This window comes from Hyposmocoma kahamanoa, unplaced genomic scaffold (assembly GCF_003589595.1).
Source record: "Hyposmocoma kahamanoa isolate Upper Pololo Valley unplaced genomic scaffold, ASM358959v1 87, whole genome shotgun sequence".
Classification (NCBI taxonomy): domain Eukaryota; kingdom Metazoa; phylum Arthropoda; class Insecta; order Lepidoptera; family Cosmopterigidae; genus Hyposmocoma; species Hyposmocoma kahamanoa.
Window position 1 is genome coordinate 10,937,214 of NW_020654422.1, and position 16,506 is coordinate 10,953,719.

The 16,506-nt window shown below is 36.6% G+C and overlaps 1 protein-coding gene across 1 annotated transcript in view; it reads right to left on the minus strand.

The window, feature by feature from the left end:
- The window catches only part of LOC113235454 (gamma-tubulin complex component 2-like), a 129,449-nt gene extending 119,949 nt beyond the window's left edge, over window positions 1-9,500 (minus strand). Inside the window, exons 1-2 of the mRNA XM_026471141.1 lie at window positions 9,362-9,500; window positions 2,299-2,502 (exon numbers count right to left, since the gene is read on the minus strand). The gene's annotated coding sequence lies outside the window, so the exon portion shown is untranslated. The remainder of the gene's footprint in view (window positions 1-2,298; window positions 2,503-9,361) is intronic.
- Between the last annotated feature and the right edge of the window lie 7,006 nt (window positions 9,501-16,506).

Below are 16,506 nucleotides of genomic sequence, written 5' to 3' on the forward strand. Positions count from 1 at the left end.
CGTCTCCGTTCTAACCCTTACCGCGTTTCCGGTTCCGCCCGCCTTTGAACTCGCCCGAACTTTCCGTAGCAATCCCGTTTCCAAGACTTTTCACTTGAGTAGCTGCGATAATTTGACAAGTTTTGCAATTTAAATCTGACGTATCTTCAATTGATTTGCGAGCACCTTTATTGTACCTACGCAATTCAAATTTAAATTTAAAAAAACTGCCGACACAAGAGCACAACTTTGGAACTATTTCCCCATCATAGTTTGTACTAGATTAAGGGACCGATAAAAATTTAATGTGGATAAAGGGGAATGAAATGCGACGGTATCGTAAATCAAGAAAAAAGAATAAAATCTCGTACAGAAAACACGAGACAAAAGGAAAAGTTTTCGAAATTAGGGACATACTTGAGAACACAGTCAGTTTCGAACACACCTAACATATTTATAGTAATTCCCTATTCTCGTCCTTAAATAGTCACTGATAACCTGGTTCTCTAGAAACGGTCCTCATCTATTTATAACATATCAATTTAATGCTCTCCAAAAGGTTCTGTACTATATACCTATGGTTACCTATACATAGCGTATCGCGACAAATTTACAGTAATAAGTTTGTTCTACTATGTAATTAAAACGTAATACTAAATAGTGTACATGAACATCGCCTATGTCGTCTCGAACTGGATAATATAAAAGTATATAACGACGTGATCTCTGTCCAAAATAATTATATAACGTAATATTTCAATACATAATAAGTATAAATACTATCACGCTCCTTTGTTATTCTTTCCGCAAATCATGGTTCATTTAATTTGTAAGAAGTAGGTAAGTACAATATCTTTTGGTTTCGCAAGGTGCTGTACAGGCGCAGCAGTGTTGCAAGCTCATCAGATACCAACACTTCCTCCATTGCATCGTAGCCACATCGCCGCTTGATTGCTGAATTATATTTTTTCTTACTTCTTCCTTTTAAAACCACTGCTTTTGTTGCTGTAGCTCCGTCTAAAGGCAGTTTGTTGTTAGCTCTATGTATTTCGTTCAGTTTCTTCGTTTTATATCTACTTAGTTTAATATATGGTTCATAACACTTCTTTGGGTGAGTTTAAGATATAATAATTTAAGTCTGGGTTTAATTCTAGAACTTACTAAGTAATCTGTATTAAACAATTGTTGAAATAAACATTGAGAGCGGATATTTTCGTGACTATTTTATTTATATCAAAGTGTTGAGAAAAATACACAGTACCTAAGTAAAAAGACGAGCTAAAAGACTATGTGAAATATGAATATGTGAAAATTATACTTCATTGTTATAAGCAATTATTTTGTGAAAGCTAACACTGTTCTTTGGTTTTAGCAAATTGTTTATTTCAATAATTATCTCTACCCACATTCCTACCTGTTGTGGTAACTTGCGGTTATTTTACAAAATTCGCATTTATTTTCCAATACCACAATGTTACTAGCTAAAAACCGTCTACACTTACTCGTATTTGTAATTTTATTTTGACACATAATACACTCAGATTTTCTTGTAAATAGAACAACATTAGATACTTAAATATTATGACTTTTCTTAACAAAATTGAGAGAACTTAAAAGGAATATAAAGTAAATCGCCACAGTTAAAACGTAACCTAACTGTATGATGTAGAATATCCATATCGAATCTCAGTCTTTTAGTCTGATGGAACCCAGATTATACCAGCCATTGATAGGCACCTATCTGGACTACGCTCAGTATATATTGGCAGGTGGATCGTTTATGACATTAAATGATCAAAATAATATGATAAAGCGCTCCTTTATTCTGACTTGCGCAAACGATTTTGGTTTCGACGCATCTTGTATCTCGACCTAGTTTAAGGCGCTCTGCGTAGTGCTGTGTTTGATTCGGATTACGTCACATTCAGCGGATTGGGTCACCGGTGGCGTTGACTGCGCGAGCTTCACACATAGATAAGTTATGTCACTCAGCGTGTAATATGCATGCTACATCATAGACTCATTACCAATAACGTCACGCTTCGCTCAAGCAATTACAATTTAATATGAAAATACAAACAATAAACTCTGAATACCACGCACAACAGCCAAATTTCCTGAAGCTGTGTTTTGATCGTGTAAGTCAATTAACATCGAAATCCTGTTTAAACTAGCGTGCCTCTTATTATCTGAGGAACGGTGACATTCTTCATTTCCTGCTGCGGTGTCGCAGACGCAGGTGCCGCAACCTATATACTTGCATAGTTGCCATCAGTATGCAGGCGCGTGGCCAATTATAGTGGAGACCTACTTTCTTACCTTCGAACTTTTACTTCCTGCGGGGCAGCAAGGCGGCCGGTCGCACCACGCAACGAATTACGAAAGTGGCGCGAAATGCTCGGCCGACATTCGCGCGGTGCTTGCGCCACCTCAGGAAGTGCTGTTGCGGCGGGATTACGTAGTTGCCTGCGCCTGTCGGACTGCCTGCCACCACCATCGCAGGCTTCACATCGGTTGTCGGACCTGGGGTTCATCGTGGAAGGGGTGAGAGTACAAGCAGACATAAACAAATAGGTACAGTATTGATTACTATATTACTCAGGGCTAAGTGTTTCTACTTTTCAGACAACTTTTCCAGAAAGAGCTTTATTGCTACATTAACAAGTTTATTAAATAATATAATCATTATAGTTATTTTACAGGTCAAAAACTTAGTTATCTAATAAACACGGGAACTTGTGGTTTCATTTATTACAATTATCCGCCTGTCATGGAGCGACTCTTGCAACATTTCTTGGCATAATTTCAAATATGTTAGAAATCCGCCAATGATTTCTTTTTGGGTTCATTCAACGATCATTTTGATGGCAAACAATAATACTTTATGAATTTAGAATAATTAAGTTATTTGGGTGACCATATAAATAACTCTATCATATACAGTCACAGACAACCCATTAAATTCCTATCCAGAAATGACAAATGTAGAGTCCTTGCAACACAAGATGTTAAGATAAGAGCTAACTACAAATCGACAGGAACTGTTATGTAACGGACTGTTGTAATCCAGAAAGTGAACGTGCAGCCATGAAATAGAATCATATTGCATTCGTCTGCTAAGCAGGATGTATAATCTCTCTCGGAACTATGCCGAGTTACCTAAGTCAGGCTTGCCTAACGCTACACAGTTGTTATGAAATTACTTGTAACGTGAAATTATTCAATAATATTGATTTCTTTGATGCTCAGAAACGATTTCATCTATTTGCCACTACAAACCTCTATCTACCACAGTTGGTAGATTGTCCGTATAGGCAACAATTTAATAATCCACCACATATGCAATTATTAGATAAGTGTCAACTTGTGGTTATAAATTCGCATGCGGGTTCCTAAAGCTTTGGCTAAAAAAGTTGCCTTAAATTATTTTAATATGTATTATATTATATTCAGTAAGAAACTCTCAAAGTTTCATATTATGTAAATTGTCAACAATTGTGTTTTTTTCACCTCAAACCTACTTTGTGTCGAATTGCATTTACCGTTGCATAAGTACCGACGTGCTTATGCATTACAGAATCGGAAAAAGTGTGCAAAAACGGTATTAGGGCGAGAAAATTCACATCGATGTGTTCCGTTACACACTCATTCGCCGAGTGCATAACCCCCATCTTCTAGCACGTAATGCGCGCAACGGTGCGCACCCGATCTCGCGCGACCGGTCCCAGAAAGTGGGTCATCTCTTTTTGTTCCACCACGATATTCCGTAATTAGAAAGAGAGGGTGAAGGAACTCGTGCTTAGTTCACATGCGATTATGCAGCATGTAGATTAGCTCATTGATTGCACATTAATTTAGAAACAGCAAATGGTGTAGTAGAGTAGGTTCAGTGCAGAAATTCGTTCAATTTAAATTAAATTTCATGACACATACAGGTGTCTTTTGAGTAATAAATAATCTATTAAGTCATCATCATAAAAATTATTGATATATAAGTAGATGTATTACGAAATTATCCCTACACGTACACAATAAGATCTGATTTAGTTCACTTGTGGTTGTGAGCAGTGAGCACGGAGGCGATCTACCGAAGTGTTAGCCAAGATGGCGGCACGCGGAAGTGTGAGACTTCCGCGTTGCCCTGCGGTGCGCGTGCGCCGCGCTCGCCTCGTGACGACTCCGTACATTAATAACAAACCGACATTACACACAAATCTGTATTATTGCTTAATTTTAATTATATTACATTTTATTTGACTGTAAAATGCAGTTGTGTACCTATCTACGTGTCATTTCGCAATAATTCTTTTTTTAATAAAAAATTCGATGATCCAGTTAGGCACCTACAATATACCTAACATCTGATGCAATCATTTAAGAAGAGCTGCATCACACATATTTATAACGACACAGAACATTACAGGATGTAGATAGATAGTAAGTCAAATACATAGTACTGGTAAATAAGTATTTTACTTAATTGTAATACTATAGCATACTACACTATGTGTGTACCTACCTGTATTCACATATACATTTGTGTAATATTAACAATGCGAGTCTTGGACATCTTAAACCTTTATTTCAAATTATATTTTTTTACCGGAATAGGCAGAGTAGTAGGGTTGAAGGAACTAATATGTACCTAGAGTGTATATTACCTCCCTCTAAGGTTATATTAAAATCAGGATTACTGAACTAGATTTCGACTTTTAACGATTTCAAAAAGTAACAATAAGAATTACTTGCACGAGTTATGTCAAGCTCTATTCACTATACCAGTATGGTTATATCTAAATTTATTTTCTTAGTTTTCAAACTGGGTTGTGTAGAATTTCGCAAAAAGTGTAAAATTTCATACTGTTTACAAACATTCTATCACGAGTCGGGGTCGCGTTGTGCCCGGACATGCCGCCCACAATTGCTGCCAATTGCGCCAATTGACGGTCCCGCCACCCTTCCGCTTTCGACTCAATCCAGTGCCGTCATCATTCTACAAACATCTGCCACTTGGCTGCTTGTATCTCACAAATTGTCTATGTTACAATGAACTCTTGACTTAATAACCATTTTGTTTTATACATTAGCGATCAATGAATTTAAAAGTTTCCATTAGCAATTTACAGATTTCTTATTATGGTCTAACAAGGTAATTAAGTCATAAGTTTTCTTAATTATTCTTTAGGAGAGTAGGTAATACGTACTGTGTAAGCACACGATATCGAAATTAATTTAGGGTTTTAAACAACAGTAGTCTAAGTACAACATAAGCTTTAAATACGAAGGAAAGTTAATTGGAGAAACGCAAATATATATATATAAACACAAATGAACAATTTTGTATACATATTTTTTATTGAACTGCAAAATTTTTTTATTAAGTACAATTCGATAATAAACAGGATTGTATTGCATTGCTCTATGATAAGAACTGCATGCACTCACTTTAATGCGTTTCTGCAAATATGTTGTAATAATGCTACTTAACTTATAATATCTCTGAATCAGTTACATATTTAACACTAAAAGTAATTGACGAAATTCAAATGCTATTTTGTCTTAAATAAATAAAACAATGGACTTCACATACTACACTGTGTGAAAATTGACTGCTTGTGGCCGAACGGTTACCACACTGGATTGCCACGCAGAAGTCCCGGGTTCGACTGTGTATTTGTTGGTTGTATAATGTGTGTGCCCATGGCACCCGCGACACAGGGTTTCCCAAGTGCGGAGCTATTAAAAATAATAATAATATCATACTACATCATTAACTACTTACGAGCTTGTAGCCATCTCTGACATGTACCAAATCTAATATGCAACACAATCGAAAAGCTGAACGACAGTTCATTGTGAACTTAAGGCGCACAGTATCTTTTCGCAACTGTACAATTGTTTCAATTGGCTTAGCCCGACCACTGCTCACCCTTCCGCTTCTATCATATCATCTAGCCAGTCATCTTATTTGCCTCGTTATCTCCCCGCATTACTAACTATACCAATTCATAGCACTGGCTGTCGTACTTACAGTAAGTATAACACCCTATAGGTATATTATAGGTACATAATGTCACAAATACAGTAAAGTTACTGTGAACGCGATAACAGCAAAATTCCAACGCAGTAATGAAATTACCGCTTCCATATAAAGATAACTTGATGGTGATGTATTCATTTTTTTAAGTAACCTTTATAGAACACACATGACAACAGTCAATAATAACATATTATAGGTATATGTGTTTATCTGTGTAAAAATGTACATCCGCATGTGGCTCAGATAATGCTGCCCAACAATCCGATATTGTCAGGCATTTCCGTATTTATCGGCGCGGCGCGTGTATGTGTGGCAACAATTGTTATTAATAATTCAGATAATAGATTCAAAATTCAGATTGCTTATTCGAGTGCTAAATTAATCAGCAACAAAATTCAAATTTACTTGCTAAGCGAAAATAAATATAGAATAGATAGTTAATATGTTATTATTACATTTTAGTAGCAGTAGAGCTTCTTGCGACAGAGTTCGTCCAGGGTTACTTACTAAGTAACCCTGGACGGTTACTTTAAAAGTCACAAGTCCGTCCCACATGGAATACTGCTGCCTTCTTTGGGCGGGAGCTCCCGGATGCCAGCTTGGGCCCTTTGACGCGATTCAAAGACGTGCTATGAGAAATGTTGACGATCCTGTGCTTAGAGACGATATTGAACCACTGTCTGCGAGTAGAGACTTTGCCTCCCTATGTCTGTTCTATTGCCTGTACAATGGCCAATGTTCTGAAGAACTGTTTAACATGATGCCAACAGCAACATAAGTATAAGTAATAAGTAGTAGCAGTAGAGTTCAATGTGAAAGAGTTCGTCCAGAGAAGTACTGCCACCTTACCAATTACCTAGTTCAGGTTTTGAACGGTAAGGTTGCTGTTGCTGGTGAAATTACATGTACATGGACTTGCCAACCTAAGTTTTAGGGTGACGGGCGCAGTGGCAGTGCAAATCAGTGCAGATCTTTGCAATTTAAAGCACTGAGTGGCACTGTAACTTATGGACAGGCGTGTAGCTTACCATCAGGCGCACGAATCCCTATTACTAATTCTGCAAAGTTATGCTAATTATCGAAGGCCACTCGCATTTACGTAACTATAAGTGCAATAATTAAACAACCTTCATTTTTACATTCGTTTTACGGTATTTGAAAGTAATGGCTATTTTATTTATCACCTTCGTCACCTCTAAAATGATAAGTTAAATAAGAAGGTACAATTATATGTATATCTACACAATATGTATTACCGAAACACCGCACCACTTTAACTGCATATTTAGATTGATAAGTTGAGACATCATAATCTTAACTTTTTTTTTTCAAAATTGGTTACTGACGTAACAAACATTAGTTCTTCGCTCTATTTGCGGGAACGCGCAGTGCGAAGATAATTTATCACGGTGCGAGCGAGGTACACTTATAGCTGTTTGAATTGTTCTGCTAACACATGAACACGACTTACTTACATAATTTGTTTACGCATTCTTCGAAATTTATGCTACCGCTTAAGTACCTAATCAAGGGATAAAGGAAGATGTTGTCATATGCCCGACTGTTTGAAAACGAATCTTTAAAAATTCTGAATGTGTATAATTAGAGCCGCACCAATGTTTATTTAAGAATAAATCAAGTGATTACTGGACAAATGATAATAATCATAAATGACAAATATAATTTTTTGGTACAGCGCATCTTAATCAATTGCACAAATCGCCACATTTTTTTTTCATTTTTTTTTATTGTGACTCGGCAAAATGACATCAATTCCGTTGGTCAAAGGTCAGAGATGTTCGTATCTATATCAAAGTTCAACAGACTGTTACTGTTTATTTGCGATTCTAAATCGCAACTAAAAGCATAGTTTAGTCCATCATGTTGTCTCGTTTGCCTTCAATTTTATTACCTCCTCGCGATGTTATCGTATCTGACGTAGTTTCTGTTCTAGGGAATTTTGTATATGAGATAAACAACGTATGTGAACACACATTTTCAACAGAAGTAGTAGCGAATTTACAGATACAATTGTAGTACTTATTATCATATTTGCTTCTTAATTCATATATAGGATAAAATATACCGCTTCATAAGAGTTTTATTAGAAATCAATTAAGTACCATAGATACCTCACCTATATCGCAATAAATATTACATTTACAATTTTACGTCGCCCTGTTGTATTAAGAATGCATGCATTTTTAATTGATATTCGTAACGAAGAATTTACATTGTTTTCCTCTCGACAGAAGAGAGTGACTGAGTGTTGCGTGTGCGCAGTCGACGCCCCCGGGTTTCTAAGCGCATCACGCGTGACCAATTGGTATCGATGTCTTTAATTTAAATCCCACATAATACCACATCAATTACTGTCCTTATGTTACTCATGCTCTTTGCATTCGTCAACTTCGAATGCGACTTTATTCTGAAACAATGGTGACTACCTACATGTTATTCTATATAATGATAAATAACGTGAATAAGTAAAGTTAATTCTCCTGTTTGTTTTGCGCTAAACATGATAATGTCATTTCAATACTCCGTTTTATCCAATATTGGGTAATTCCGGATATCGCAGCATTTTTTATGTTTGATCCGGATCGCATGTTATGTTACCAGACAGTGGAAGTGACGGTATTGAACGAAATTACAGTTTTCTTGAGAATGGTCTCAATTTAAATATGTGTAATAATAGTAAGAAAGGGTACTGGTACTGCACAGATATGAAGGTTTAATTCCATAATACACGTAGGTAGTTCGAGCTGACTTTGGTATTTTGCTTTTTTTAATACTTCCGCCAGCTCAGCTACAAGTGAAGGCGTCTGTTATCATCTCAAAATATGCCACTGCTTGGCTCTTTGTCTCAATTTGTGATTATCCTCTTTGTGTAAAAAAAAGTAAAATCGGAAACTGTATGAAATAAACTAAGATATTAAAATTAATGGTTAGCGCCAAAAGTAGAGATTTTATCTTTCTTTCTTCTGTCTTTCGACATGTTAAGCGTTTCATGCAATACCCGACTGCAATAATAATTGCGAACATGGAATAATTCTATATTTAGTAATGTAGTTCCTTTTTGTTATGTCTGTTGACAATAAGTTTAATCAGGCAGGTTACGACCTTAAAATCGCGTCATTCATATCGATATGACTATATTTTACTTAGGTACCTAGTTTACGATTTCTTTTTAAATAACACATTTATTAATTGATAAGGTAGGTACCTACCTACATATATATAGGTACATAAATACCTAATGCATTGTCGATCGAAGAGTGATGTTTAGTATACACCTTTTAATATCCTGAATAACAAGCTTTCCGAACCCTTAGTACCTACTTGTATAAAGTTCAATTATTATTATAAAATAATAGTAATTGAAATGTGACCAGTGAACATAACACAACATGTTCACTCTCGCCGTTCTGGTAGCTTGGGTGCATCACAACACTTTCTGAGCAGCTGGAATCTCACGCACCAGTACAGCGAAACCTGGTGACAATGAACTTACAGTTTGTATATAAATACTAAAGACGCAAGTAATTATAAAAACTGAGAAGCCCAAACAACTCATCGCTACTCCTATTGCGGGAGGATATCTGTGCTCCTGCTTGTAATAAGACTCTACTGCATTATCTTGTGTATTATAGGTATCTGACTGCTTCGTTCTTTTATAAGATTTCACCAATGCAAATAATAAATGCGTTGCTACACCAGTTGTCATGGAAAATCTTACACTTAGTCTAGCATAGATTAGTATTATTGTGATCAAATGAACCGGCTAATCAAGGAAGAAAACTGTTCTATAATTGTTGATTTTCCCTGCTGTCATCATGAGCGTAATTCTACATATATGTCATCTCTTACGTGTCCGGGATGAACAGGTTTGCAATCTTACGGTTTATTAATCAGACCAGTTTATGTCCTGGCAATGTAGGAAGCGCGACAGCGGTCAGACGGGCAATCAGTTGCATAGCATAATTAACCGTGTGAACCTCGGCATCCGGCTGGTTCCATTCGTTTTCCTCTGCCCGGCAGTTTTTCTCGCCTAGCGTGACGCAATCGCGGATGTTCAAGACGCTATTGTACTTTGTTAAAATAATTATCGTGTTCGTTTATTAATCACTATGTGGATGTAGTTCAAGCTTTATATTGACTTTAGATATCTAAGATGCCAATGAAATATAAGGTATACGTGGACATAACTATGTAATAACTAATAATATTAAAAGAGAATTGTCCTAAATGTTTCATGTTTATTTTTGTTCATAATAAAGTCAACATTTGTTAGGTAAGTCAGTAAGGTGCATATCTATCTAAGGAACTATCTAATTTGCATCATAATATGAACACTAAGACAAACGTAAACTTTTCGATTGTATTTTTCGACGTGCTAAGTTTTTTGTTGAACTTTGTTGTACACCGAGTCTGGCGTTTGTCGACGAGTAGAAAGCCGAGACCTTGGCAATAGCCTTGCGCGTGGAAAACGAACGACGATGCGGAAGCGCGCGCGCATTGTTTTACGTGTATCGTAGATCAACGTTGAGGAGCGGCGCGGTCAGGCGAGCGGGAGACGCAGGGTAGAATAACAGTTCCCTCCATGTCATGACTACCTAACGCACTTGGATTTCGGCAATTTTCGAGATATACATAAACGTCGAGACACCCAAAAATTTACTTTTCTTTGGAAAATGTCAATTACAGTAATTTGGCTCAAAAATAAAACTGAAAGTAATAATAATAAGATATTTAAAAAAAAACACTTGTAGGGGGTTATAGACTTCAGTTCGCATATTCCAGATACTGTTATTAACTCAATTTCGCTAAAAATATCGATTACGTTAGTTACGATAGGACAGTAAATGCACTGCAAGCAATCGACCAAAAAAACTAGGTACAAACAGTGCTAAGTTGTACAAACAGTTCATGTTGCAATGTCTGACAACGTAAGGATGTGTACCTGAATACAAATTAAATCTATACAAGTACACTTTAACTAACGTAAAATTGATCTATTGCTGGTAAAGATTTAATTTCAACTGAACATTGTTGTTGGGTATTATTTTTCATAATGACTTTGACCCTCAAGCCTATCTAATTATATAGTTACTAAATAAAATTGTAGGTACGTTATCTTCTTACCTACTTTCAAACATATTATGAGTATAGGAATATTGTATAGCGCAGGTTTTCCTTTTCTAAGTACCAGCGATCATACATACATATGTACTGAATCTTTGATACTTACTGTACACTTTTATATATATATTTTTTATTTTTTTATTTATTTATTGTATAAAGGACAAAATACACAAATATGTTTCTAATCGCATTTTAAACCACTAAGGTTTGTCATAATGCGACCTGTATCTACACAATACAAATTTGAACATGCTAGCAGAAGCTTATATTTAAGTGCATGTTGTATTATTATTATGGCAAATACAATTTAAAAAATGTTATTATAGTAATTGTTCCAATTCGTTAGTGAGGAGATTTGCAGTACACACACAAATGAATTGCCTACATTTGAAACACAAATCTTGTTCGTGTAAATGTTCACACTACATCAAAACAGATTTCACATCACTTTACGTGTTAAATAAACAAGTGCACGTCATCGTATCTGTTATGCATAGTGTGCAATGCAAACAGATCAAAATTACAAAATAAATAAACGCATTCAAATCTTCTCACCGGAAATTCCGAATACCTACTTATGGAGTTCTGATATTTTATAGAGATTATTTTTATTATTATCTGTAGGTTAATACAATAGTAATAAAATTCGAAACAAGACATGTATGTAAATGATAACAATAGCCAAACTCAAAATCGTAAAAATTGGTATTTGACAATCGCGAGAATCATCCGAAAGCGTAGTTTTTGGAAAAAATAGCCTAATAAAACAATATTTCCAAAATAACATTATATTAAAAAAATACTCCATTCTCTCCTTAAAGAAAACAAGGGTTTCCTGGATACAGAGTCAACAGTTGGACCCGTGTACAGGTTGATATTTATCTAAGTCTCTAGAGAACAAAATAAAGGCAAATCCTTCCTTCATATTTTTATTACAATTGAGTGGCTTAAAGTATAGAGAAAACAATTACAAGTTAAGAGGAAGTTTAAATATATTTGTAATAAAAAAATATATTATATGTTTTGTGCAAATGTATGCAAATTATCCTGATTAAAGGTGCTAAGATAATCGAATAAATAAAATGATACCTGCATCAGCAAAACGAAGGCATTTCAAGAAGTAGACCCCGAAGACAGCGAGCAGCGACCGCTTGTGTTGTATTACAGTGACCGGGGACCGCAGTGCAACAAAAACAAGCCGAGAGAATGTCCTCAATCGTGCGTGTCCTGCCTCTTTCTCGTAGGGTTACCCTCTATCCAGAATATAAGAATTTTATTGTCCTCAGTAAGCACAAAACGATTGTATTGTGTAGTATCTACTTAAATAATGAATACGAGTATATTTAACTACAGTTGGTTCGTTTCAAGAAAATGTAACGACTTTTGTAAACGATGACAAAGTATTGGAAAAAAAGTAGAATGATCGACAAGAATTACATACAAATAACTAGTTTCTATAAGTTATGTTATTTCTCATTGCTATGAATTAAAAAGGAAAACTTCTTGATGTTTTAGTAGGTACCTAATGACGTGAAAGAAGTAAAGACAGACGACGACGGTAACACAGAGCCTCATATAATAAAAGACATTGTTTAAAAATAATATAATTATATTTTTTTTATTAAAAAAAACCAGCTTCAAAAGATTTTGGAATTGCATCTTTTGCCAAGTTTTATTGAAAACGGTTAACGGAATGTGGTTGAAATCCAATAAACCTGATTTATCCCTAATTTGCTACCTTTAGATGTGGAATAGTTTCTTCAAATTTAAATGGTATCCACTTCCAACAGAAAAAATGCCGGAGTAGTCGCGTAACATACACCCAAAAAAATACAGTCGAATTGAGAACCTCCTCCTTTTTTTAAAGTCGGTTAAAAACGATTTTATATACATTATAAGACAACCCTGTGTGAACCCGTTGCGTGGCCGCAGCCGCAGCAACGGTGGGCGGCACGGAGGGGCAGGAAGCCGCAGGACATCCGACACGTACAGGAAGCAGAACCAGTTCCAGAGTCTTTGTCCCTCGCGCCCTCCCGCCGTCTCGAACCGCCCTCACACCCGTCCGCGCCCGTCCGACCGCATTCCTTGGTACTCGAAGCCTCCGAACGCCTGCGCACCCATCTCAAGCGTGCAAGTGCGTTGATGGTTGTAGAGTTTTGAAAATAAATAATGCAATTCTCCACTTCGCGTGATAATAAAATAAAAAAGGCATTAATTTAATGATGACAAAGTCTTAAAAATATATGGCGGGCTTGTCCTTGTAAACTGATAAAGTTTATATATACGTATTTATTATAAGTACATAAACATTACAAGCGCAAGCATTACAATTTATTAATATTGTTTGTTTTATGTACAAATATCGGGTACATGATGCAATCAGCTGACTAAGACTTTTGTTATGGTTACAACTTCACTGTTCTGTAGACGAGGCTCTAATTCTGTCATGGCGGTTATCCGCGCTTTACTCGCTCGCGTAACGAACGTGGTAGTCGGATAGTTCCACCGCCACAAACAACTGCCCAGACGAAATAACGAGTTTCTAAATATGTCTCATACCAATTTCCTCTATAAATACGACGAGTCCGCCGTCTAGTATGATTAACTTTACCGAATGTCTCCATGAAGCGGAAAAACGTCGGCGATGAAAATAACTGCTGAATATTTCCGACTTGTACCTCGCTCAACTCGTGGAAATGGTATCTAAAGACGGTCGGCGCGCGCGCAACTTCCGGAGTAACGATAAACATGGCGGCGACGAGCCAACATGGCGAGGTTTCCGGTCGCGCTGATTCACATATGATGGCGGCGGCTGCTGGCTTGCTCATTGCATTTCTCAATTGTGATTCAGCATTTACGCAACACGTAGGAGTCCACGAACTGAGGCGTTCTGGAATTCGCTGTCTACAATAAATAAATATGTCGCCAAGGTCTCTTCGTTCGTTTGCCTGTGTGTCTGCCCTTTTCGAATGCAAAAATAGCTCATATAGTACAAATATGTTTTCTATATTTATTAATATTAAATTTAATTACAAATATGTTTTCTGTTCGATGTAGGTAAATAAAAAATTAAGTAGCTGCACTATATTACTCACAGGACGTAAGCAGACAATGAAGTTGTCTTTACATCTAGTACTTACCTATGTGATTCACGTTAGTGAAAATTGAGTATCGGCGCCGCAGCTCAAAAAGATCGTCATTGCGTCACGTAAATCTTCGGGAAACAAGACGTTTGCCAAGGAATGTGCGACTATTTGGTGACGAGTGACGGACCGATGATTTTCAAATAGCCCTCCGCTGCCTGCTTTTAATAGGTACACGACACTCATTTAAGAAAATGGACACTCTGTATCTTCAACTCATTTACCTAGGTACAGACACGTACGTGCATATACCATATAATATAATGTGAAAAATTGTAGTGTGATTTTCATTTAACTGACAAAGATGTCCTTAGAATAATATCAAGTAACGATAACGGGACGAATAAATCGTGCGCCTCATAGTAAGCGATAGGCCTAACTCTAACCGTTGAAGTGCCTCAGAGCTTTAAATCCTGAAGAGAGACTCTGGTACGGCGCCCGTCACCCTGAAAAATTTGTTGATAAGTCCCATGTAGCACTCAAAACTGGAACGCAGTTAAAGCTCAGATTACGCCTTCGCGGCAGAAATAGGAACAGTGGCAGTACATACTCAGACGAACTCTATCACAAGAGACTGTACAGCCACAAAATACAAGTTTTCACTAATGTAAAGGGTTGTACTGTACCTAAATATTGTTATTTTGTAACTACTTAGATACTAGCAATACATATTATAGTATATGTATATTATGGCATATAACAAGTAACAAATTACGTACGTTTGCCGAGACGGCAACGAAAGCAATCCAGGCAAAGTACTGACAATTAAGAAGAGTATTCAATTCAAATTCCCAACTGTACATAGCGGGATGAATCACATGTACTACATGGCTGTATGAACCGGATCTGCAGAAATTCCGACGAGCAACGGTGCAGTGGCCGGCTCATTCCTAGTAAGCGCTCACTGCAACTGAAATGCTCTTTAGGTGACTAAATCTCTGCCATGCGAGTCAGAGTCTTTCATATACCAGACTTTACAAAAAGGACCTAGATCTACACGTTTACTTGTTAGATTATAAGAAAAAAATAAAAATATAACCTCAGGCATATGAAATGAACATTTGCCTCGTGGCGTAAATTTTATATTTGTCAATTTTAACAAAAGATTTTCCTTGCGACAAATGTGTTCTTTCATAATAAACACCTGTTCATACTTGGCATATTATTTGGCAAATCTGCTAGCGGATGATTAGACATACTGCCATATTTCTAATTCTATATTAATATTAATAAGCTTGTGCGATCGTGCATAATTTGCCGTTTTGCCGATTGATAACGTAGTTACTATGTAAAGACGTGGTGAGTGGAAGTCGACAAGGTTGTCGCACCGCGGCCGTGGCAGTGAACTTGCTTTCTACGAGTGTGTCTGAGCACCTCGTGTCATCCAACCGTGAACACTTAGTTAAATAATAGGCATACAAATCAGTTATGTATTAAACAACTGTTTGTTTTGTGGATTGAGCTGTGATTACATTGCACTTTCGCCAGAGTAAGGATGATCAAAAGTATACCTATAGTTCTACCTAATATTTGTTATGTAGGTAGCAGTACAGCTCATTGTGAAAGAATTCGTCCACCACCACCACTGCTACCTTACCTATTTCACCGCCAAGTAGTAATGCAACCATTGCTGCGTTCCAGTTTTGAAGGGTGAAGGTGCTGATGAAAGTACAGGCACAAGGGACTTGGCAACTAATGTCTCAAGGTGACGGGCACAGTGGCAGTGCCCCTCAGAACTTTGCGATTTAAAGTTCTGAGTGGCACTGCAACTGCTATGGACAGGCGTGTCGCTTATCACCACTTATTCGTCTCGTCACTATATATTGTATATAGATATCATAAAAAAATGTGTATTTTGTAAAGTAGGTACTAAAAACCGACCTCAAAAGTCATGCATCTCCTAGTTTGCCAACCTTAGAGGTGGAATATTTTCTTCAAATTTAAATGGGACCACTTCTGAGGTACCCTCTTTCCAACAAAAAAGAATCATCAAAATCGGTTCACAAATTATCCTTTTTTTTTTTTAACATACATACAAGTTATAGAGGAGTTGTCGCGTAACATACAAAAAAAAAACCACAGTCGAATTGAGAACCTCCTCCTTTTATTGAAGTCGGTTAAAAAATCATAGTTTCTAAAATATTGTTTCAATGAATTACGCAAACAGGAAATATTAACCAACGTCGAAATATCGACCAC